This window comes from Panthera tigris, chromosome A3 (genome assembly GCF_018350195.1).
Source record: "Panthera tigris isolate Pti1 chromosome A3, P.tigris_Pti1_mat1.1, whole genome shotgun sequence".
Classification (NCBI taxonomy): domain Eukaryota; kingdom Metazoa; phylum Chordata; class Mammalia; order Carnivora; family Felidae; genus Panthera; species Panthera tigris.
Genome location: NC_056662.1, coordinates 19,046,347 through 19,071,762, shown reverse-complemented (window position 1 = coordinate 19,071,762; position 25,416 = coordinate 19,046,347).

The following is a 25,416-nucleotide window of genomic DNA, read 5'->3' as shown; positions in this document are numbered from 1 at the left end:
GCCACAGTCCCTGTCATCACAGAGCTCACGTGATACTCACACCTCCTCTCTCCTTTCCTGGTCTCTCTGAACACATCTCCCTGCCCAGCGTCCACACTGCTCTCCAAGCCCAGAAGAACTCCTAGTATTAGCATCCACCTGCCAACAAGCTTCTCAGTTCAAACCACCTCTCCCATTAGGATATGTGTGTCTTTCCCATTAGGATACATGTCCAAAGGGCAGCGGCCTCATCTGCCTTGTAGACCCTGGTGTTCTCAGGGTCTGGCCTGGAGTAGATGACCAATAAATATTTGTTGGATGGAAATGGTTCAAATGGTTTCCTGTGCAACCAAGCAGAAGAGAGCAGGGGGCATCTTCTGGTCTGGGGCACCAGACTCCCCAAATCTTGTGATTCTGAAGGAAGCCTCTGACAGGACGGTTCACAGGGTGGGTGTGAGTGCCTGAATAAGACTGAGAGCTGGAGGTTTCCAGGCCACAGAAGAACAGTGCTGTCAGCCTGGCTCACAGACCCTAGGGCAGTTCCACTTCCCCTTTTTCAAAAGTAAACATGGTGGGGGAGGGAAGGGGCAGGCTTCCGCACCACCCCCTGATGGGCCAGCGACCAGGCTGCAGGAACAGGAAATATGAGCCAGCAGAGATTAAGTAGGAGCCAGCTGGGGGTGCCCTGCCTTCCTCAGCCTCTCAGCAGCCTACAAGCCACGTCGATCCAAGCTTGGCAGGTGATAAAGGGCAGATGGACCAGCTGGATTGGGGCCTGCTAGGACCTCGGGGGAAAGACCTGGGGAACGAGGCAGATCATGACTTCGGGGGAAACAGGCCGGAGGGAAGGGGGTGAAGAGCTGGAGCTGTAGGCAGGTGCTACCTAGAAGAGGGAGGAGGGAGTGAGAGCCTGAGACACAGGCTTGGATGGCCACATGGATACGGGCAGCTACCCTGGACCTTCAGATGACCAGTTTGGGCCTGTTTCCTTGGGCACCAGGGATGGGGGTGTTGGCATGGGGCCTCCAGCATTGGGGTCTTCATTCTGCTGCCCCACGCCTATCCAACCACATCTGCACATGCTGCTCCACGGGGGTTAGAGTGGGCCAGCATGGTCCAATGGAACTTCCTGCAATGATGGAGATGTTCTCCAGCTAGGCCCTCCAGCATGATAGCCACTAGCCACACAGACCAGTAGCTACTATACTGGCCAGCATAGCTCTAGACTCAGCATAGGATGAGCAAAGTCATCTTTTCTCCTTCTCCCTCTTCCCACACTCACGTTCAATTCTTCCTCTTATCCCTCAAGCTCTCAGTCAATAACCATGTTGTAATGGGTTTGAATTTCACAGGCCATGAACAAAAATGAATATATAAAATTCTTTATTTTTCTATAATTGAAGGTAATATCTATCCCAAGTATCCATTCAGGCTAAATGCAATCAAGTGAGCATTTCCTCCCTCTTTTCTCTCAGAGTACCTCTCAGTCTCAGGGCAGGACAGAGTGTATAGGTGGGCCCCAAGCCCTAGGAGGGGGGCAACATTTGGAGCCTGTGGGGGCCATTGTCCATGCTGGCATCCAGCTACTATAAGTCCATGTCTCATTCATTCAATCTCTTCTTTAATCTCCAAACTTCATCTCTGGGTTCTATCATCCCTACCATTCCTGCAGGGGCAGGAGGGACAGGCACAGAATCCCTTCTTGCAATGCATCCCAGCATTGAACCCAATTGTTCCCACCTGCCCACACACTCTGGTACTTCCTATCCCTTGTTAAGGGTGATTGAATACCCCCTATGTACCTGGCACATTCTAAGCACTACAAAGCATCTTCCCAGCCACTCTCGAAGGTAATTACTGTTATCATACCCATTTTGCAGGTGAGAAACTGAGGTACAGATAGGAAATGTGAAAAAGCTCACGCAGAAAGCATTGAAGGGCCAGGACTTCAAAATAAATTCCGGATAAACTTACCCAAAAACACTACTTCTGGGAGTTGATCCCAAAAGCTATGGACAAGATATAGCTTGTTATAGCACTCGTAGTAATAGCAAATGTTTAGGAACTACCCACATGTTCATCAACAGAGGAGTAGGCAAATAAATAGTGGTGCATCTACACAAGAAATACTTTATGGCTGTGAAAAGGAATGAGAGCTATCTCTATACACTGTCATAGAGCAATCTTCAGAATACATTGTTTTCTTTTATTTTTTTTTAATGTTTTTACTTATTTTTGAGACAGAGAGAGAGCATGAGCAGGGGAGGGGCAGAGAGAGAGGGAGACACGGAATCCGAAGCAGGCTCCAGGCTCTGAGCTGTCCGCCCAGAGCCCGACGCGGGGCTCAAACTCACAGACTGTGAGATCATGACCCAAGCTGAAGTCAGACACTTAACCAACCGAGCCACCCAGGTGCCCCCAGAATACATTGTTAAATAAAAGCATATATGATATGTTATAATTTATGTAAGAAAGGAGGGATATAAATATACATATATACATAAAAACTTATAGATTTTTTAATTACAGAAAAAAAAACACCTTTTTTTTAAATAGCCTTCACACCCACCACAGAGCCCACCCAACATGAGGCCTGAACTCACAACCCTGAGATCATGACCTGAGCTGAGATCAAGTGTTGGACGCTTAACCAACTGAACCACCCAGGTGCCCCAACAACAACAACAAAAAACTTAAAACAAAATGATTACCAATGGGAGAGGAAGACCTGGAGGGGAGGGAACAGGTATAGAAGCTACACTTACCTGAATATACCTTATTTTGAAGATTTGGCTATGGAATGGTATAAATGTTCTACATAATTATTAAAGCAAAATTGAATTTTAAGTAAAGTAATCCCTAAAACTTAAAAGCAAAATGAAACAGATGTATCAAACTATGAATTAAATTGGTAGTATAACCACTTAAAAATTTTTTTTACATTTATTTATTTTTGAAACAGAGAGAGAGCATAAGCAGGGGAGGGGCAGAGAGAGAGGGAGACACAGAATCTAAAGCAGGCTCCAGGCTCCGAGCTGTCAGCACAGAGCCCGACGCGGGGCTCGAACTCACGAACCGCGAGATCATGACCTGAGCCGAAGTCGGACACTCAAACGACTGAGCCACCCAAGGCGTCCGGTAGTGTAACCACTTAGAAAAGAATTATTTTGAGTAGCTTTAGACACAATAATTTGATTGTCTATTCCTATCAGAATATAGTCAAAGGACATGAAGAAGAGCAAAAAAAGAAAAAGAAAAAGAAAGGTTTTTAATATTAAAATGTTTCCAATTATCATATTGTTAATAAAATTGTTATTTTTATACATCAGAGGCTAAAGCAAATAAATCTAATGTTTGTTGACTTTAGAAACCAAAACTCCTGGGGGTGCCTGGGTGGCTCAGTCAGGTAAGCATCTGACTTCAGCTCAGATCGTGATCTCACAGTTTGTGGGTTTGAGCCCCACGTCGGGCTCTGTGCTGACAGCTCAGAGCCTGGAGCCTGCTTCGGATTCTGTGTCTCTGCTCCTCCCCTGCTTATGCTCTGTCTCTCTCTCTCCTTCAAAAATAAATAAAAGCATTTATAAAAAGAAAGAAAAAAGAAACCAAAACTCTTGGGCTAAGAGAAAAGAAATATAAAAAGGAAGAAATTTAGTAAAAACTCTGAAAAGGAACTATCAGTGTGAACTCAAGATCTCTTTTTAAAAAATTCTGGGGGCACCTGGGTGGCTCAGTCTGATGAGCATCCGACTCTTGATTTCAGCTCAGGTCATGATCCTAGGGTAGTGGGATAGAGCCCCATGCTGCGTGTAGAAACTGCCTGAGATTCTCTCTCTCTTTCTCCCTCTACCCCTCTCCCCTTGCTCCCGCTCTCACACTCTCATGCTCTCTCAAAATAAATAAATAAATAAATAAATAAATAAATAAATAAATAATTCTGTATCCACTGAAAAGGCCTAGAAACAATTACCAATATAGTAGCTATGAGCAACCCTAGGTAAAAAAGTGTGAAAGGTCAAAATACCATTTCCCATAAAAGAACCAGGGCTCCTTGGAGAAATGGCTGCCTCGAGGTCTGGGGCAAAAAAATGTACAAGATAAACCTGGAACATCTTGTCATTCCAGAAAGCAAGGAAGCTATAAGGTCATGTCAAAAGAGCTCAGAAGCCAATGTGAAGAAGCTCTATCTGGCCAAAGATGAGACTATTTAAGCAACAATATGGTTTAAAATCAAACCAGTTTAAAATCCATGAATTCATATGAAAGAGAGAAAGAAAGAAAGAAAGAAAGAAAGAAAGAAAGAAAGAAAGAAAGGAAGGAAGAAAGGAAGGGGGGAGGAAAGGAGGAAGGGAGGAAGGAAGGAAAAAGAAAAAGGGAAAGAAAGAGAGAGAAAAAAAACCTCATTGGATTTCCCTTGAACATGTTAGGAAACCTACTCATCATTTGAAAATTGGTCAATGAAAGAATCAAGCATTTTCCTACTTTTCCTATATGAACTAAATTTCACTGTAACTGAATCTCATTGTAATCAAATAATTGGTTAGAGAAAAGTTCCCTGATCAAAGTGCTTCTGCTAATAAATGAAAACAAAATTTTAACAATTAGAATTTTGCATTTTGTATTTTGCAAACTTTAACAAAACATTGGATTTTGGCCACGCTTATCAGTCGCTAGGAGTTTCACAGAAAGAAAGATAAATATGTGATGTGTCTCCTGATACAGGTATACAACGTCACCTGTGAGGTATTTTTGCTGAAAAAAACACTTAACCTGACCCTAGCAAGAGTCTAGTCACGTGGAATAAAGGGGTTAGGGAGTATATTAAGTGATACCACAGGGATACAGTTAGCAAAATCCAGAATGTGGGAAACTCCACAGGACAAATACCTCATTCCTTCACAAAATAAATTGAAGACAAAGAAAGGGAGAATATCTCCAATTCCTGTCTATTCCACTCCCACACATTCCACTGTATAAAGAGAGAGTGTTTGGGGCACCTGGGTGGCTCAGTCAGTTAAGTGAAAGGCTCTTGATTTTGGCTCAGGTCATGATCTCACAGTTAGTGAGTTCGAACCCTGGGCCGAGCTCTGCACTGACAGCTTGGAGCCTGCTTGGGATTCTCTCTCTCTCTCTCCCTCTCCTCCCTCTATCTTTCTCTCTCTCAAAATAAATAAATAAACGTTAAAAAAATAAAATAAAATAAAAAGAGAGAAGGGGAGGGAAAACCTATAGGTTGAAAGAGACTTAAGAGACATATCAAACAATGCAATGTATATATTGCAATGCATCCTATGTTTTAAACTTAGGCAACAACTGCGTATATTTCTACACTGACTGCATGTTTGATAATATTAAGAATTTGTTGTTGATTTTTCAGGTGATAATGATTTTGTGTTTACATGTTTCAAGTTCTTTTATCTATTTTATTTAAAAAAAATTTTTTAACATTTATTATTGAAAGACAGAGAGAGCCAGCATGAGGGGGGTGGGGAGCAGAGAGAGAAAGAGACACAGAATCCGAAGCAGGCTCCAGGTTCTGAGCTGCCAGCACAGAGCCTGACGCGGGGCTCGAACTCACAGGCCGTGAGATCATGACCTGAGCCGAAGTTGGACGCTTAACCAACGGAGCCACCCAGGCGCCCCTCAAGTTCTTCTCTTTTAGAGACATAAGGAAATATTTATAGATGAAATTATATGATGTCTGATACATGCATCCAAATAACCCAAGAAAGCAGAGGAACAGATGGGTGTATAATAAGTTCATCCCTGGGTTTATAACTGTTGAAGCTGGGTGATTGGTACATTTCATTATATTATTTTCCCTACTGTTGCGTACACTTAAAATTTCCTATAATAAAGTTTTAAGGAAAAAAAAGTAACATTAACTTATTTTTATTCCTTGTGCATTTCTTCTGTCAAAACTACCTCTGAGGCCAAAGGTACTAGTGTAAACCCGAGAACAGTAAAGGAATAAGAGACTTTGTAGAAAGAAAGAAAGAAAGAAAGAAAGAAAGAAAGAAAGAAAGACAGACATGGGCTAATACTCCAAACATTTTTTTAAATTGAGATGGAGTTCACCTGACATAAAATGAACCATTTTAAAAATATTCAGTTCAGGGGCGCCTGGCTGGCTTAGTAGGAAGAGCATGCGACTCTTGATGTTGGGGGTCATGAGTTCGAGCCCCACGTTAGGTGTAGAGATTACTAAAAAAAATAAATAAACTTTAAAAATATACAGTCCAGGGGCTCCTGAGTGGTTCAGTCGGTTGAGCATCAGACTTCGGCTCAGGTCATGATCTTACACTCGTGGGTTCAAGCCCCGTGTCGGGCTCTGTGCTGACAGCTCAGAGCCTGAAGCCTGCTTCAAATTCTCTGTCTCCCTCTCTCTCTCTCTCTCTCTCTACCCCTCCCCTGTTCGTGCTCTGTCCCTCAAGAAATAAAATAAAACATTAAAAATTTTTAATTATATATATATATATATATATATATATATATAGTCCAGCAGCATTTAGTATATTCACAATATTGTACAACCACCACCTCTGTCAAGTTCCAAAATATTTTTATCTCCCCCAAAAGGACACCCTGTACTCATAGGCAGTCCCTCACTCCCCAGCCACTGTCAACAACCTGTCTGCTTTCTGTCTCCGCGGATTTACCTATTCTAGATATTTCATATAAATGGAATCATATAATATGTGACCTTTTTATGTGAAACTGTGTCCAGCCACACATTTGCCAAGTTCTGTTATGGACCAGGCACTGGCTAAGGGCTAGAGATAAGGTGGTGAGAGGACAGACATGATCTCTGCCTTCATGGGGCCTAAGAGACTGCCATTACCCAAATAAATACAGTCAACTATCTCATTAAAAATGTGCAGGGGCGCCTGGGTGGCTCAGTCGGTTGGGCGACCAACTTCAGCTCAGGTCATGATCTCGCAGTCGTGATTTCGAGCCCCACCTCGGGCTCTGTGCTGACAGCTCAGAGCCTGGAGCCTGTTTCAGATTCTGTGTCTCCCTCTCTCTCTGACCCTCCCCCGTTCATGCTCGGTCTCTCTCTGTCTCAAAAATAAATAAACGTAAAAAAAAAATTTTTTTTTTAAATGTGCAAATGTTGCAGTGTTAAGAACGGACTCTACAGGGCTGGTAAGGTGAGGGGGGCTGGCTACTTTGGGGGATGAAGGAAAGCTTCTCAAAAGAAGTGGCATTTCAACTGATCCCTAAAGAATGCCGGGGAATACTCCAGGGGGAAGCTTGGCAAACCTTCCGGCCCAGATCAAAGGGGCAAGCATCGGAAGGTCTAAACAGAGGACTCGTGAAACTCGATTTGTCTTTGTTTTTGCGGAGGTTTTTATTGACCGAAGTCCACGGTGTACATCCAGTCTCCCTCTTTGTACTGCACAGTTCACTGAGTTTTGGCAAACGCATAACGACATGAGTTCGCCACTACATGTCATACAGAACAGCTTTACTGCCCTAACAATACCCTGTGCTTGACCTAGTTATCCTTCCCTTGTCCCTCCCAGCAGGTCTTTCCACTGTCCCCAGAGTTTCTCTCACCTCTTCCAGAATGTCGTAGAGTTGGAATCAGATGGTACATAATCTCTTCAGACTGGTCTCTTTCATTTGGCAACACGCATGCAAGGTTCTTCTGTGGCTTTTTTCCTCACATAAAGTTTATCATTTTAACCATTTCTGGGTGCACAGTCCAGCGGAATTCGGTACATTCACACGTCGTGCAGCCACTACCACCGTCCATCTCCAGAACTTAGCTCACTCCTTTTTATTGCTGAATAATATTCCATTGCATGGCTGTGCTATCTGTAGTGCTAGCCACTCGCTTATGGAGAGACTTTTTTTTTTTTAACATTTTTTTATTTTATTTTTGAGACAGAGGGAGACAGAGCATGAACAGGGGAGGGTCAGAGAAAGGGAGACACAGAATCTGAAACAGACTCCAGGCTCTGAGCGGTCAGCACAGAGCCCGATGCGGGGCTCGAACTCACGGACCGCGAGATCATGACCTGAGCCGAAGTCGGCTGCTTATAGATGGTTTGTTTTTAAATAAGACCACTGGCTGCCATGTGGAGGATCAGCTGGAGGAGGGCTAAGCAGGGAGGCGGGGAAGCTGGGAAGTGGCTAATGCTGTCGTCTAAGCAGCTTCAACTGGGGTAGTCTCTATGGAAGTGGAGAGCAGTGGACAGATAGGAGAGAATGAACAGGGTAGAACGGGCAGGATTTGAGGACATATTAGGTGGGTTAGGGAGAGGGAGGAGTTAAGGATGAGGTCCAGCCTTCCAGCTTGGGTGACTGGCTAGGAAGGTGGTGGTGTCACTGACTGAGATGGGGAAATGAAAAAGGAAGGACAGATTTGGGGGAAAACCGCAAGCTCAGCTCTGGAGCCAATGTTTTGAGTTTGAAGCGTCTGATAGATGTCTGAGTAGAAACATGAAGTGCCCCATTGAACATACAGGTCTAGGGCTCAGACCTCTGTACTCTCCCTTAGCAGACAATCCAGCCAACTGGCCTTAATTCTATTCCTGAAGAGGCCCAGTTTCCTCCAGCCTCAGGACTATGGTGCTGCTGTTCCCTCTGCCTGGAACACTTCCCCTGAGACGACTCCACAACTAGCTCCTTCTTAACATTCCCATCTCAGGTCAAGTATCACCAAATCAGAGAATCTTTCCTCAGATCCAAGCTGACATCAGCATAAGGAGTGAGCTAGGGATCCACACTAAGGATCAGGTTTTGCTGCAACAATGCTCCATAAAAAAACAGCTTCCAGAAACTCCATGCTTTTTGGGAAAACATTCATTTCTCACCCAGGGGTCTGTGGGGTGGCCAGGGCTCCTCGGGGCTCCCCCAGCTGAGCTGGGCTGCCTCGCCGGTCTTGTCACTCTGGGTCTGGGCTGAAGGAGCCCCTGCTGCCTGGGACTCATGGTTCTCATGGCTGAGGACAGTTGCTCAAGATGGGTGAGTGGAATACTCGGTGTCTTGGGGCTGGCCTCTGTCACTTCCACACACATTCTTTTAGCCAAAATAAGTCACATGGCTAGGTCCAATATCAACAGAGGGCGGAAGTATATTCTTTCCACACTGAGGAGGGCTGGAGGAAGTAAATATTTGCTCAACAATAACACAAATTACACAGGACCCCACTTGTTTTCCCCCTAGATGGCCATGTTTATGAGTAATCCCCCCATACTCCTAGGAAATAAGAGTGTGTATGAATGAATGAATGAATGAATGAATGAGGAAATGTACCTTTCAAGGCAGGAAGATTGTCCTCACTCAGTGAGGAACCTGAGGCTCAGATGAGGGAAGTGATTTGCCCAAGGTCACAGAAACCGCCTGTGGTAAGCCCAGACTGCCTGGCTCCTTAAGATACAGTTCCCTACACAAAGGGAGGGAGCTATTCTCTGGAGCGGGGCGTGGTATTACCCACTCCGCCTTCTCGCCCTCTCGCTTGACAGGGGACAAGTACACCAGAGGGTCTTGCTAATTCAATCTCAATTCTTTCTCTGAAGCCAAGTAGGACCTTGATTCGTCATTTCCGGGTCCCAGATCCCTGAATGATAAGTGTGTGGTGAGAGAATGAGTCATCAGTACAATGGTGGCTTTAATTGCTGATGAAGTGTTCTGTGAAATTCTGTGTCCCGCCCCAACTGTGCCTGCCCCTGAGGTACAGACAGTCATCTCTACTCTGCGGGGGCCTCCCCACAATGTCTGACACAGAGTGGGCCACACAACAGAGCTCAAAAACTAGGCGTAGGCATAGGAATAGTCTGGAAGGACCCACCTCAGATTAACAGTGTGCATCTCTTTCAAAGCAGGATTCCTTAGGACTTTAACTTTCCTGCTTTATATCTTTATGTAACATCTGAACAGGGCACAATGAGGATAAGTTGCTCCTGCAATCAGAGAGAAAAAAAGGAGTCTGGAAATATTTTAAGTTCATACTAGCATGCAAAAAGCTGTCACTTGCTGGTTGGTTGGGAAACTCCTGAAAACCGTCTTCCTTCAGAATCCTATTCCCACATATCGTCAGAAGCCTGTTTTCAGAAACACTGAGTCAATTCCCAACCCGTCCTTCTGTCGGCATGCCAGTGAGCGCCTACCATACGGGAAGAACTGAGTGAGCCCCCAGGGTGACTGGTGACAGGCTGGGGGACAGGTGGCAGCTAGAGTCAGCTAGCTCTGTGTCCATGACTATCGTAGCTACACTGATGGAGCTGGCCCATGGGCCAGACACTGTGCTAAGTGTTCCACGTGGATTATCACATTTAATCCGCATAACAAGTCAATGTGGTTAGGAGCTATTATTAACCTGTCTTACAGCTGTGGAAACTGAAGTGCAGAGGGGCGAAGAAACTCTCCCAGGGTCACATAACGAGCCGATGGGGGAACCGACATTTGATTCCAGAGCCTGTGCTCTGGAACCACTACCCCACACAGCCTCCCACTAGGAACCTGCCCGAATTCCATAGGCAGAAAGTGGAAGAATCAATCAAGGCTCGGTCAGCTTCCAAAAGATATGCTCTCTGTTTTGTTTTTTTAAGTGTATTTATTTATTAACGTAATCTCTACCCCCAACATGGGGCTCGAACCCATGACCCCGAGATCAAGAGTGGCTCACTCCTCGAACTGAGCCAGCCAGGTGCCCAGAAAGATATGCTCTTAATTGCTAAGAGGTCCTTCTCCCTTCCACTTTTCCCTATTTCTGGGTCCAACACAAACATGTTGGGTGACATGGGTCACCTCCCTGAGACTCAGTTTCCACAGCTGGAAATGTAGGAACATTGCTTATCCTGGGGAGCTGAGAGGACAGTTCCTCCCGTGGAACATGGTAGGTATCTGGTTAGGATGTATCTATGTTCTTCCTGCTTTCCAGGAGTTCGGTGCAGTTGGCCAAGTGGACACAGGAGCAAGCCTGTCCCATGAACTCCATGACCAACGGGTGCATTAAGTGCTGTGGGGCCAGGGGCTGGGCATGGGATGAAAATGTCAGGGGTTACTGTGTATCCAGAAAACTCAGCTGAGGAGAAGCTGAAGTAAACAAGCCCCAGAAGAAGGGGGGGTTACTTCGTCATCCTTCCTGTTTTCCCAGCCTGGCACAGTCCCAAAGCCTCTTAATCTTGTCAGGATTTTGGCCCTTTGCCCCAGGAAGGAGCCGCCAGGAGGCCCGCAGTGAGCCAAGTCTTCAAGGAAGTGATGTCTTCTGTGGGTCAAGAGAAGGAAAGAGGCTTTCTGGGAGCAAGAAGAAGGCAGGGACAGGACCAGGGAGGGTCCAGCTGACAGGCCTCTCCTTGAGCCCGTGAAGAAACTGAGGCTTAGAATAGGGCAAGGTTTATTGCTTTGCTAGGCAGGGTGGGAGACAGCAGCCAGTGCAGTCTTCATTTTGTAGTACCGACTGCTCACTCCCTTCTAACTCTAGGGCCACCCAGGAAGGGGGAGCTGCCTTCACTCCCCTTTCCCCCAACTTTTTCTGGCAACATCTCTCCATCGCTGCATTGGAAACTTCAAAAACACAGTTGTGGGCCCATGGGTAGTGAAGGACAAAATGGCAGCTGCAAAGATCATGGTGGGTTTGACCCTGTAGGAAACAGGGATGATAGACCCTCTGAAACAAAGAACCACTCTATCCCCCTAGCACCTTCTGTGTGCCTGTGCAATGCCAGGCACATTCAACATGTTACATCATCTGATCATCACACTAATTCTGGGAAGTAGATCATGTCCCCACCTTGCAATGAGGAACTCAGACTCATAGGGTAGCTGTTTCATGTCAACTCTCCTTCACCATGGAACTCCCTTCTGAGCTCAGACCTCGATATCCACTTCGCCTCGGGCATCCCCATCTGTACACCCCCACACTTCCCCTACTCAACTGGAACGATCCTAAACTCACCATCTTCCCTTCCCACAGCCTCCTGTGGTCCCATCACCACCTCACGACTCAGAAACTAGGATATCAACCTGGACTCCACCCCTCCCCTGGTCTCATCTCCAAGTAGCAGCCTGGACCAGTGGTCCTAGCTCTGACCCTATTTCCCAGACACTGGGTTTCCTTAATTCCATGGTTTGTGGTATAGTCCAGACCTTCATCACCTCCCTCCTAGATGACTCCAAAAGCTTCAGAATCAGCCATTCTGCCTTCAGTCTGTCCTTACCCCCATCTATGTTTCATCCAAATATCAGGGAGATCTTTCTAAAATGCAAATCTGCCTAGTCTCACCCAACTGAAAAGCCTTCAGTGCCTTCCCAATGTCCTCAAGACAGACCCCTTACTACAGCTTCCCAGGCCCCCCAAATCTTGGCCCATGCTGCCCTCTCTGTTCTCTACTCCCATGCCTCAGCCCTCCTGGAATACCCACAGTTCCTCTTTCACTTCAAGGACTAGGCACATGCTATTTTCACTGCCTTCCTCAGGCTAACTCCTTCTCATCTTTCAGGTCTCAGCTTTGTCACCACTTCCTGACCACCCCCCACCCCCCCGCCCCGTAAGCTTTGTGAGCTGTCCCTTCAATGAATTCCCGCAGTTCCCCTGAACTTCCTCCATGACGCTACCAACCCCTCCCCCCCTCCATGTGCCAACTAAGCCTTCATGACCGGCAGGGAAGGCTAGGGCAGCACTTTCCAGCGGAAATATAACGCACGCTGCATGGATAACCATACACTTCCCAGCAGTCACATTTTCGAGAGTAAAAAGAAATTCATTTTAATAATATATTTCAACCTGATATTTCAAAAACAGCATTTTATTCCCACACAGAGTCAACACAAAATTATTGACATTTTGTGTTCTTTTTGTACTAAGACTTCGAAACCTGGTGTATATTTTACACTCACGGCGCATCTCAGTTTGAAGTCACATTTCAAGTGTTCGATATCCCCATGTGCCAGCGGCTACCAGATTGGACAGTGCAGTTCTGGAGAAGGCTTAAAGCTAGCTGGCCTAGGTCCTGTTCTGAGGGACACTCATTCTGAGAAATATGCATAGGCACTCTATAGAAAAGGATTCTAAGTCAAGTAAGTCTTGAAAACACTGACAAAGTGAGACAGTGTTTCTATGCTTCAAGATCTCCCAGAGTCTTATCTGAGCTCATGTAGGTTGTGACACTAGAAACAGACCAGAGAGTGTGGAGCTCTTACCCATCTCACTTGAGCTCAGAGCTCTATTTTCATAAAGTATTTCTGGGGATTAGCATCCACTAGAATGTTCTTTGGTAAATGCTAGTTTAGCCACATCCCTGACTCAGTAAATCCCAGGATCTCCACAGAAAGGATTTGGGGTTCAGGGAGCCTCACATGCCTCTGAGCCTGGCACAGAGAAAGCACCCAAATCTGATTACTAAATTGACTAGTTCTGGGGCACTGCAGAAGGCAGGACTAAAATCCACGAGCAAAAATTGCAGTATATTTGAGCTCAAACAATAAAGTTTTCCAGAGGCGTGTGTGTGTTTAAACAGTTTGAAACTTACTTGTCAGATCTGCCTGGAATAGGTAAGCTCATGAGATCATGATTTCTCCATCACTAGGAGTGATCAGGCCAGAGTTCTGGAGGACAGTGCTTTCTAGAGTCTCTAATATCCTTATTTCAGAACTAAAAAGAAAAAGGAAAAAGAAAACCAGCAGCAGTGAGCATGAGAACTTGAACTGTAGAGGAAGTGATCAGGTGTGCATGCAGACAGGTGCCGGGCCCTTTGTTGAGAACATACTTTGAGATTCTGGAGCCCCAGCAGAGGGTCAGTTTACAGTTAAAGTCCCTTGGAGGCTACAGTCCCTTGGTTCAATTCAAAAGATTCTTGGTTTTTTTGTTTGTTTGTTTGTTTGTTTGTTTGTTTGCTTTACTTTTTTTCAAAGTTTATTTTTGAGAGAGAAAAGCAGAGCGTGAGTGGGGGGAGGGGCAGAGAGCGAGGGAGACACAGAATCAGAAGCAGGCTCCAGGCTCTGAGCTGTCAGCACAGAGCCCGACACGGGGATCAAATTCACGAACCACGAGATCATGACCTGAGCCAAAGTTGGATGCTTAATAGACTGAGCCACCCAGGCGCCCCTCAATTCATAAGATTCTTGGTCCGTTTTGCATACAGTCAACTTCTGGTCAATCACTAATTGAATCCATGAATCCTCAGTCAATCAAAATGTGTGCCAGGAGGGTGGACAAGAGGATGGTCTGTTTCTTTTAACATTGCTTTTGTCCACAAAAAAGGCAAGACCAACGTGTGCTGTTGGAAGTCATCAGGATAGTGGTTACCCTGGGGTAATGGCAGGAAGGAAGCACTAGGGCGGTTTGGGGGTGCTGACAAATTGTTTCTTGACTAGGTGCAGGTTACACAAACAAGGAAATTCCTCAAGCCGCACAGTTTTGATATGTGCACCTTTCTGTATGTATATTGCACTTCAAGTCACAGTTTTAGAAATTGCTTTTGTGATGGTATACTCCTTTATCATGCTAAGAACAAAAGTATGACTATGATTAATACAACTAAAATTATCAGGCTGCTCTGAGATTTGAACTGAGGAGAAAGATACAGCAGCCAGCTGTTTCTCGGGTAGGGTCTGAGCAGTGTTTTTGCTGGCTCAGCTGGCAGCTGGATGCTGGTCATGCTGCAGAGGGACCCCTGACCATCCAGAGACAGGCAGTAGATGGATTGAGGCCAATCATCGTAGAGCCTCCAAGTGTCCATCAATAGGACGCCTGGAAACACCCAGAAGCTAGGGCCTTTATAGCGCGGCTTCTGTGTCCCCATGCCAAGCACAGGCCTGGTACAGGAGAGTTATCAACTAGATGTCCTCTCCCTTCCTCTTACCTGGATGTCAGTTTTGCCAGTCCCAGAAGTGACAAGGCCTTCTGTCAGAAGCGGCTGTAAGTGCTCCATTTAGGGCCGGCAAGGGTCACAGAGGCTGCCACAGCTGGGCTGAGAGTGGGAAGGGAAACGAAACCTCTTTCATGGCTCACATGTGCTCAAGCAACTGCAAAGAAGCCACCTGTGGTCACTTGAAGTGGTGGATGGGGGAGAAAGAGGGAGCTTCCGAGGAGTGGGGGAGGTGACGAAAAGGGTGCATTTCAGGTGGTAAAGACAGGAGGTTTAAAAAAAACTCAGTAGTTAAGAATAACAGGCAACACACCATGGGGTGGGGCGGTGGAGGCCAGCTTCACGTGGTAGAAGGGGGAAGGTCAAAGCAAACAGCAGTTTATAACAAAGAGGCAACACACCGTGGGGCGGAGGAAAGACACCGTGGACTGAGAGCTCTGTGGGATTGGCAAACGACGTGACCAAGAGTTCTGTCATCTGTAAAAATGGGACAATAATAGTTGCTTCCTCTTGGGGTTGTCGAGAGGATGAAATCAGATGATGCGTGACAAATGTTCAAACCTCGTAGCTGCTGTTAATAACAATAACAGCATCGGTAATAATATGGTAGGGAGAAGATTCTGCATCTGAAGGAGACTGGGGAGATTGATGTGGAAGCCAATGACAACCAGAAATCTAGAGGGGAGGGGAGAAGGAGAAGAGAGACCATCTACAGGAGGAGTTCTTAACCGGGCTGCACTTGAACATCTATGCAAAATGCTGCATTTAAGAGTACATGGGTTTTGGGGCGCCTGGGTGGCTCAGTCGGTTAAGCGGCCGACTTCAGCTCAGGTCACGATCTCACGGTCCGTGAGTTCGAGCCCTGCGTCGGGCTCTGGGCTGATGGCTCAGAGCCTGGAGCCTGTCTCCGATTCTGTGTCTCCCTCTCTCTCTGCCCCTCCCCCGTTCATGCTCTGTCTCTCTCTGTCTCAAAAATAAATAAAACGTTAAAAAAAAAAAATTAAAAAAAAAAAAGAGTACATGGGTTTTGGGGGCACCTGGGTGGCTCAGTCCGTTAAACGTCCAACTTCGACTCAGGTCATGATCTCATGGTTCGTGGGTTTGAGTCCCGCGTCGGGCTCTGTGCTGACAGCTCAGAGCCTGGAGCCTGTTTCGGATTCTGTGTCTCCCTCTCTCTCTGCCCCTCCCCTGCTCATGCTCTGTCTCTGTCTCTCAAAAAATAAATAAATGTAAAAAAAAAAAAATGTACATGGGTTTTTGGAGGAAGAAGGTCCATAGCCCACACCAGTTTCTCAAAAGGGTCTATGACCCCTCCCCCACAGTTGTTTAAGAATTACTGATCTAGATGGAACACCTGGGTGGCTCAGTCAGTTAAGCATCTGGCTCTTGACTTCAGCTTAGGTCATGATCTCATGGTTCATGAGTTTGATTCCCACATGGGGCTACGTGCGGACAGTGCAGAGCCTGCTTGGGATTTTCTCTCTCCCTCTCTCTGCCCCTCCCTTGCTCATGTGCTCTGTTTCTCTCTCTCTCTCAAAATAAATAAACTTTAAAAAAATTAAAAAAAAAAAAGAATTACTGATCTAGAGAAGGGGAAACAGATGGGAAAAGAGGCCCACAATCATCCATGGGATGGAGCAAGCCATCACCATGAAGCCAAGACGTGGGTTTGGGGGTTGGAGGAGAATCTAGAAAGAAGAGGCAAAGGAGAGACTTGGAGAACCTACTGAACACACAGTGGGGGGCAGGGAGGAGTGAGGTAAGGGCAGGTAGGGGGTTGGCTTAGATCCGCGCCCCCCCCCCCCAACCGTAGCCTGGAGAAGGTTTGCGGAGGCTGTTGGCTGAAGGCTGGATGAGTGGATGGATGGGCAGGCAGCCCAACCCAGCAGCTGAAGTTGGGGAAAATAGTAGGGCAGGCTGCAGATGTGGGGGGTGGGGAGTGGAACAAAGAGACCTTGCCTGTGTGTCTGGGGAACTGCATAGGGATTGACTGGAGAAATTCTTTCCATTTGCCTAGTGTGATGGGAAAAAACTGTCAGCCAGTTCTCCATCTGAAATACTTCTGTTTCTGTGGGTGAGGATGTGTAAGACAGGCACTCTGCCAGGGGAAGGGAACTTAGCTGTTCTGTAGCTGTCTTAGGGACACCTCAGGGCAGAGTGGGTGAGCAGAGACCTGTCTACCTGACAGTTACGGGTTTCTGTCCCGATTTCATTCATGCATGCATGAAACAAACATTTCTTAAGCATCTACTATGTGCCCAGTGCTCTACTAGGTACTGGAGATGCAACAATGATTAAGAGATGGTCCTTGACTTCAAAAATCTTACAGCTGTCTGGGCAAATGGACCATGACAGTGCAGAACGATAGGTACTGGGGACATGCGCAGGTTGCTATGGGAACAGAGAGGCAGGGCACTCATACCCTCCATGCTTCTGTCTCCTTATCTGCTAAATGAGAACTGTGTTGCTCACTATAAGGGGTTTTCTGGCACATTCCAGGCCCCTGTTTGACACATGTCAGGAGCTCATTGCAACCTGGGATTAATTAATTTATTCCACAAATATTAATTGAGTACCCTATATGTGCCAGGCACTGCTGTGGATGCTAGAAACTCAGCATTAAATGAAGCAAACAAAAATCCCTACCTTCGTCAAGATTATATTCTCGGAGAAGGAAAATCAACAATAAGCAAATAAGTAAAATATTTAGTAGGTTCGATGGTGACAAGTGCCTTGGTGACAAATAAAGCCTAGATTAAAGGTGGGGAAGTGATGAGGGGAGGGGGTTGTGACTTTAAACAGAGTAGTCAGAAAAGTCTCACTGGAAAGGAGATATTTTAGCAAGGATCTGAGAGAGGTGGGAAGTAGGCCGTGGAGATGTCTGGGGGAAGGATGTTCCAGGCAGAAAAGCTCTCAGATGCAAAGGTGCTGAGGTGGGAGGGTGAGTGGTGTGTGACAAGCAATGTCAGAAGGCCAGTGTGGCTGGAGAGGGGTGGTCAAGGTGAAGGGCACTAGCAGAGGAGAGGGGCCTCGAGGGCCATTGTAAGTTTTTTGAATTCTACCTTGAATGAGATGGGAGCCACTGGGAACGTTTGAGCTATGGGGTGATGAGATCTGACATTTTCGAAGAGTCAGTTGTTCTGAGGATGTTCCATGGAAAGACAATAGGGGGGCAAGGATACCAGTTAGGAGGCCCCTGTGCTAAAGCAGGTGGAGATGATGAAGGCTCCGGCTAAGCGGAAGCAGAGGGAAAAGGGAGAGATATTTAGCATCTGGATATTTGAAGGGGGTGTCCACTAGATTTGATGACAGATTGGAGATGGGGGACCATTAACTGTGATGGGGGCAAACTAGGGAGGGGCAGGTTTGGGAAGAAAGAAGTGTGGTTGGAGGTGTGTGTTTAAGAAGCCCATTGGGGGAAAAAAAGCCCACTGGAAACCCAAATAGTGATGCTGGGCACGCTGCTGGGTATACAAGTACAAGGCAGGGGGCAAGGTCTTGATTACAGATGTGAACTTAGGACTTCTCCATATGTAATTGCTACTTAAAGCCACCAGGAGAGGGTGAGATAGTGAATGAGGGAATGAAGTATGAGGATTGAGCTCAGGGGCTTTCCAATATCCAGCAATGGTGGCCTCACCTGCTTTGAATTTGGAGGTTCCAAGGCTAGACTTGGACATTCTATAAGGTTTTGTGCAAATGTTTTCCCAATGTTCTGTCTCCCAGTCCTGAATACACATGCTCACCAGAAAGGAAAAGTCTGCAGAGGAAAAAAAAAAAAAAATCAATTTGAAATAGATTGTGTCGCCATCCCCCCCCCCCCCCCCACCTCACAAATAATAGGACAGCCAGGCTCTGGGTTGGTAGAGGCATTTAGAGTTTTCTACTTTCTGCCATCGAACTTTTGAGTCTGGGCTCCTGTAGAAGAGTCTGCCTGGCTTCCCAGCCCCAAGGACTGTCTCATGAAGCTCTAAGAACACTGTCTTGTAATTGATGCTTTACTTATATATCTCCTCTTCTGGACTGTGGTTCCTCTAGTCCATCACAGCACTACCAGGGGCTGGCACCAAACAGGCATCTGGAAATGTTAGTGGACTTAACAACATCATTGCAAAACCTGAGGAGGAACATCTATCCTCCAAATTGTGGGTATCTTTCTCTAGCTCCATCACCAGAGCTGGTATTTGTTCTGGCGAACCCTTTCCTTAGCACCTGCTAAGTCCTGAAAAGGTAGAGACAGATTACGCACCGCTGGACTCTGCCCTTTGGGAGGAGAATATCCCCAGACGCCTGGATGAGCCATCCTGAAAAATGAGTTCTCTGAGTCAACCCTTGAGTGAGTTCTGGTGGGAAAGGGCCCAGAATATTTGAAGCAGCCTGTGGCTTCTGAGAGGCAAAAAGAAGTGTCTCCTCCAAAGGGACCTGCCTCCTTATCTCACGCAGAAAGATAAGGAAGCATATAGGCTCAATTGTGCTAGCATTTTGTCAAAAGGATTGGGACGGTTCAAAAGACCCTGAACTAGAAACAATTTTTTTCTCGTTCTTATTAGATATGAGTATGTTTTGCCCATCATAAAACAAAAAGCCTCTTAACCCTAGATTATTCTAATTACTGTATGTTCCCCCTCCTGTTTATAGCTAAACCTCTTGAACAACTTGTCTAAACTTGCTATCCTCAACTTCCTCACTTTTTATTCACTTCCTAACTCAGACTCATCCCTAAAGTAAGGCTTTCCTCCCAGGTCCTGCCAGATGATTTCATCTAGTCCAATCACTTCAGCTATTGCCATTATGCTGACACTCTCCTGAACTCCAAACCCACATATCCAACCACATAGTAGACATCTTGACTTGGCTAACCTCAGAATTAACGTACAGAGCTGAACTCATTATTTTTCCCCCAAACCAGGTCACCCCTAAGTGTTCCTTGCCTTTGTGAATGACATCTCCATCCATATCCTTGATCTGCCCCTCTCCCTTTGTCTGACATATATAGTCAATTGTTCATACATCACTGCTATGTCATGAATGTCCCTCAGATGCGTGCACTTCTCTTTGTCCTCATCGCTTTTTGGATCAGAACTGTCATCACCATCATTTTTGCCTACATGACAACATCAACCTTATCTGTGGTTTAACAAGCATCCAATCTCGACTACTTCAATCCATTGACTACCTCAAATCTATATCGTAGTAGTATTTCCTAAAATGCATATTAATTACATTCTTCCATTGCTTAAAACTCATCAGTGGTTCCCCATTGCTCTCAGGATAAATTCCAAATTCCTTCACCAACACAAAAGACCCTGCATGAGTTGGGCCTTGCCTAGCCCTCCAGCCTCATCTCTTAACACCCTGCTATACTCTACCCCTCAGCCATCCGGAGTCATCCAAAGCTCCCCCAGTGAACCATTCTCTGCCCAGTTTCCAAGTCTTTGCCCATCTGTTCCTTCACCTCCAGTGCTCATCTCCAGTTGTCTTCTTTATCCTCCCTAACCTTCACCTAGCCAACTTCTGTTTCCACCTTTAGGCCTCAGTTTAAATGTCGTTTCCACTGAGAAGCCTTGTCTCCTCAATTCTAGCCTGGAAGATCCTTTAAAGGGCTCCTACAGCAAACATACTGTACTTTATCCCCAAAGCATTTATCATAGTAGATGGCAATTACTTGTCCTCTTGTCTGTCCCACTTACAAGGCCCCTGAGGGTAGGAACCATATCTGTCTAGTTCACAGCTGAATCCCTAGCACTAGGCATGGTACCTGGCTCATGGTGTGTGTGTGTGTGTGTGTTTGTGTGTGTGTGTGTGTGTGTGTGTGTGTGTGTGTGTGAGAGAGAGAGAGAGAGAGAGAGAGAGAGAGAGAGAGAGAGAGATGCAGTGAAGGGGCAGATGCCATAAGAACACTGGAGAATGAGGGACAAATTATTATAGGGCTTGGCTGACTCTCAGAGATTATAGCCATTAATGGGATGTGGAGGACAGGATCAATTCAAGAGGCTCCCATGGTTTGAGCCTGAACAACTGGGAGCATATGGAGCTATTCACCAAGCAGTGACCATAGAAGGGAAAGGTGGGCTCAGGGAAAAGTTGAATTCAGGAGCAGGGGACTGTGGGGGCTATGAAACACACATACCAATAGACAGATGGGTAGATATTTTTGTTACTCCAAAAAGAAGTCAAGACAAGAGACACCCATCTGAGAGGCTCTCTACAGAAGTCAATATAGAATCCATAAAGCTTCCAGGAGGAGGGTGTAGAGAGAGAAGAGAGGTTGATGGCAGAAGCCTTGGGGATGCTTACAATGTGCTGGGAGATGAGGAGGAGGCAGGAAAATGGCATTTGCAGAGGTAGGAGGGAAATCAAGAGAATTCACGGTCATTGGAGCCAAATGGAATGGGCCCAGAGAATGTGCCCATCCACATCACTGAGTGCTACAAGAAGGTAGAGGAGGACATGGCTAAATTATTTGGAAACTAGGAAGTCTCTGATTAAAATGGAAGCCAGATCAGCAGTGTTTGAGGGATGGGAAATAAGACAGACAAGGCAGCAAATGTGGACTAGCCTTTCCAAACATGTCAACCCAGGCGAGGGGAACAGCGACCTAAGAACTGAGATAATGTAAGTGAAGCACTTAGCAGAGCAAGTAACTTGCCAATTGATGTAACACGTTGTCTTTAACAAGGTGGTAGTTGGGGTCGGGGGGGGGGGGGAGGGGATGGGAAAGGAGAAGAAGTGGAAAAGTTGCTGTGTGAGGGGGAGAGAAAATGATGGAGTGAGCCAGACTCTGGCGGCGGGGGCGGCGGGGTGGCAGTGTTGGCATTGAGTATTTGGACTTCGTATTTGGAGGACTTGCTAGGGAGCACAGGGAGGTAGATCTTGTCAAAACCTGATTTGGGTTAAGCTGTCACCTGCTGGTTGTTAAGGGAGGCTGCTGCTTTTGTTCCATTTTCTTAGAGAGTCATGCTGAGTCAGCCTGGGGTGTCTCTCACTCCCAGAATTTTCCAGAATGTCCTGGAGCCCCGGGTTTCTGCCTCTTTGCCTCCCCCTACCTGCTGTTCTTGAGTTGGAGGCAGCTGGACCTGAGCAGCCCCAAGATGTCCCCAGCAGGCATACACTGTGAGAGGGAGTGTCAGAGAGAGAGAGAGAGAGCACTTTCACAACTTCCCCATGGGTTGCCCTCTTTTAACAGTCTGCACCTTCACCCTGATTCCATGTGACCTGCCATGGTTAATGACACTTCGGAAGCACTTGCAAGGGTTTCCACGGGCCCACTGATGAACTTGCCTATCTCCCGGGTCAGCTCTGCCAAACTGTCCCCACTCTGCTGCGCATGGTTGTTCTCACCCCTGCTCCAAACCCTGTCATTTCTCACCCTGAAGTAGTGCCACGGTCATGGGAGAGGCCTCCCCACCCTCCCAGCCTCCTTCTCTGGTGTATTTCACATGTACCCTTTGCTTCATTCTGACCAAACCTACTCTCATGCCTGTGACTCTCCACCTCTTCATAAAGTGCTCTTCTTGCTGCAATGCCCTCCCTTTTTTCCACAGGCCAGCCCCTCCTCATCTTTCAAGAATGGCATTCATCTGGAAGCCTTTCCCAACATTGCCCCTACTACAATCACTGGTGAGTTGGATGTGCTTCCCCCACCCCCAGCATTCCCATAGCAACTGGTGGCTGGCCCCTTCTTCTCTGTTATTCCTTGTACCTAATGGTAACAGTTGGGGAATGTCTGTCTCGTTCTCAGATTAGGAATTCCTCCAAAATGAGGATTAGGTCTTATTAATGTCTATATTCCCAAGGAATAACTAGTTCCTATCTACCACATAGTCCTCCTTCATTCCTCAGTGGCCATTGGTTGAATGCATAAATGTCCTCATTACAGAATGGATGTCTTCTGGCAGTAAGATAAAGGAGGCATGTGAAAGTGAACTCTCCTCCTTGCCCTGAGACACATAGCCAGGCTCCTCCATCCCTGTCGCTATCCTATCCTTCCATGACTCAAGAGTTGCCAGTTTTCCTGTTAGTTCTTTTCTTTTTATTTCACAAATTTCAACCTTTGCTGAGATGTTTAGTTACCCGTAGGCAAAAGGGTGTTTCTGGTTGTTACTGGGGTTGCTAGTCTGAGTCTCCTTCCTGTGTGTCAAGTAGACTCTTTTCTGAGGGTGTCCAAATCTCAACAGGGCAGCGGGTCCTTAGACAAGGTGCCACAGGCAGGGGGGACTTCCAGAAGATACCGCTGCCCAAGAATTGGCAGAGTTGAGACTGTGTCAGCATCCATGGTCAAAATGCTGGCAGGTGTATCCAGGTGCCATAACACGAGGGGTCCAGAGCCAGGTCCAAAGGGTGACAGAGGGTTTGAGAGTGCCCAGGAGTCAAACGTAGATTAGGACTGAGGACTATTCAGAACTCTTGGTCTTAAGTGACCCATTGGAGCTCAATTGAACAAAAGGGGGGAATTTATTCAAAGGTACAGGAACAGAGGTGAAATAAGGGCTGATGGAATTCAGGGCCTTCTCTTCTCCTCCTCCTTCTCTCCCCCTTTCCCAGCTTTCTTGGGCCCTCTTGACAGAAAATACCACCAGGGCAACTCCCCAGTGTACATCCTATAGATCCATCCACAAGAAGAGAGACCACTCTCTCCTTCCCAGTTCCAAAGTCTCAAGGAAGTCGATCTGAGTGACTCATCTTGAGTCAGCCTGGGTCAAACAACCGTAGCCAGAGGGACAGCAGCATATTTGTTGTATACATGTGTACATTGTGCAGAAGAACAGGTCCCTGAAAAGCAGAGGTTGTTCAAGACAACCACATAGGTGTTCAGTTCTGGAAGCCAAGAGTTGGGCCAAGGTGATAAGAAGAATCCCAAGAGACTGAGAAGCAAATAAGTACAGGCTGGATCTTGGGTGACAACCTAGATCAGGTAGCCCAAGGTCTGATCATTCCAAAGAGTCCAGTCTCAAAAGGCAGTGTGGAAAAAAAGGTTTCTGGGCTTACATACATTTTGGAGATACTGCACTTCATTTCCTTCTATTTAAGATTTGCGTATGTATTAGAATATTGATAAATCTGAGAAGTCCTGTGAGAAAAGACCTGTTTCACTTTAAATTATAACAACGTGTATGCAGCCCTTCTTTTACTGGGATATCTATAAATCGTCCACCTTTCACAGTGCATACTTTGGAAACAGGCCCATAACATCAGCTGTCATCTGCTAGTTATTTTTATAGGGATTGGGATGGTCCATGGGCCTTGATTTAAAGCAGTGTTTCCCAAGCCACATTTATTTGCCTATGACCTCACTGGAGTTTGTCTTATATGTTCCCTCTTGTTATTATTTGATATATGTATTTTTAACGCTTATTTATTTTTGAGAGACAGAGAGAGAGAGAGAGAGAGAGAGAGAGAGAGAGAGAGGGAGCGCAAACACATGTGAGTGGGGGAGGGTCAAAGACAGAGGGAAAGAGAATCCCAAGCAGGCTCTGTGTTGTCAGTGCAGAGACTGTTGCGGGGCTTGATCACATGATCCATGAGATCATGACCTGAGCCAAAATCAAGAGTCAGACACTTAACCAACTGAGCCACCCAGGTGCCCCTTATTTGATATTTTTATCTAAATCAACTGACCAACTTTTTAGAGGTACAATTTTTTTTGCATGTTTATTTATTTTTGAGAGAGAGAGCATGAGTGGGAGAGGGCAGAAAGGGAGACACAGAAACTGGAACAGGCTCCAGGCCCTAACCTGTCAGCACAGAGCCCAATGCGGGGTTCAAACTCCTGAACTGCAAGATCATGACCTGAGCCAAAGTCAGATGCCCAACTGACTGAGCCACCCAGGCTCCCCAATCAACCAACTTTTTAAAAGCCTGATCCAAAACAGTTATATCCTTAAAATCATGGATTTGATGTGGTGGTTAAATATTTTCCCCCCATACACATGGAAATACATCCTTAACAATTACAGTAAAAGTGTTTGTCCATGCATTATCTATAGTCTTCTCAAGTACTAGGGGTGGATGGACCACATTGCAGAGACACTGATTCAAGGTGTCAAGAGTCAGGGTGGCTATGTGACAAAATGCCTGCACACCTGCAGGTTTGTGCATGGGACCATGCTTACTGTGCGATTTTGGAGTCTGTGATCTGTTTTTATGCCTACCCAGATCTTCTTTGGAGAGACCTGGAAATCAAATGCAGAGTCTCCTTTGGCTTTGGGGGTTGGCAGTAGAGTAGTAGTAAGAGACTCTGTTATTCCTTAAGGCGGTCCTTGAATTATCTTGGCCTACCTGCAGCAAACAGATAATATTGAAATGTCTCACTTGGTGGTCTAGGATTGATTCTGAGATGGGAAGTCTATTGAAAGACACCATTAACAAGGCGAAACTGGTTCTGGCAGTTTGCCTGAGAGAAAGAGCATAGCTTTGGAGTCAGGCATATCAGAGTTTAAACCCAAAATTCAGTACTTACGAGCTGTCTGTTCTCAAGAAACTTTTTTTTTATAGTCTAATAAAATTCTACCATTATCATCATTGTCCAGATGAGGAAACTAGGGCTCAGAGAACTTAAGCAACTTGTCTGAGGTTACACAGCTAATTAACAGCAGAGCAGAACTCACACCTAGATTGGTTT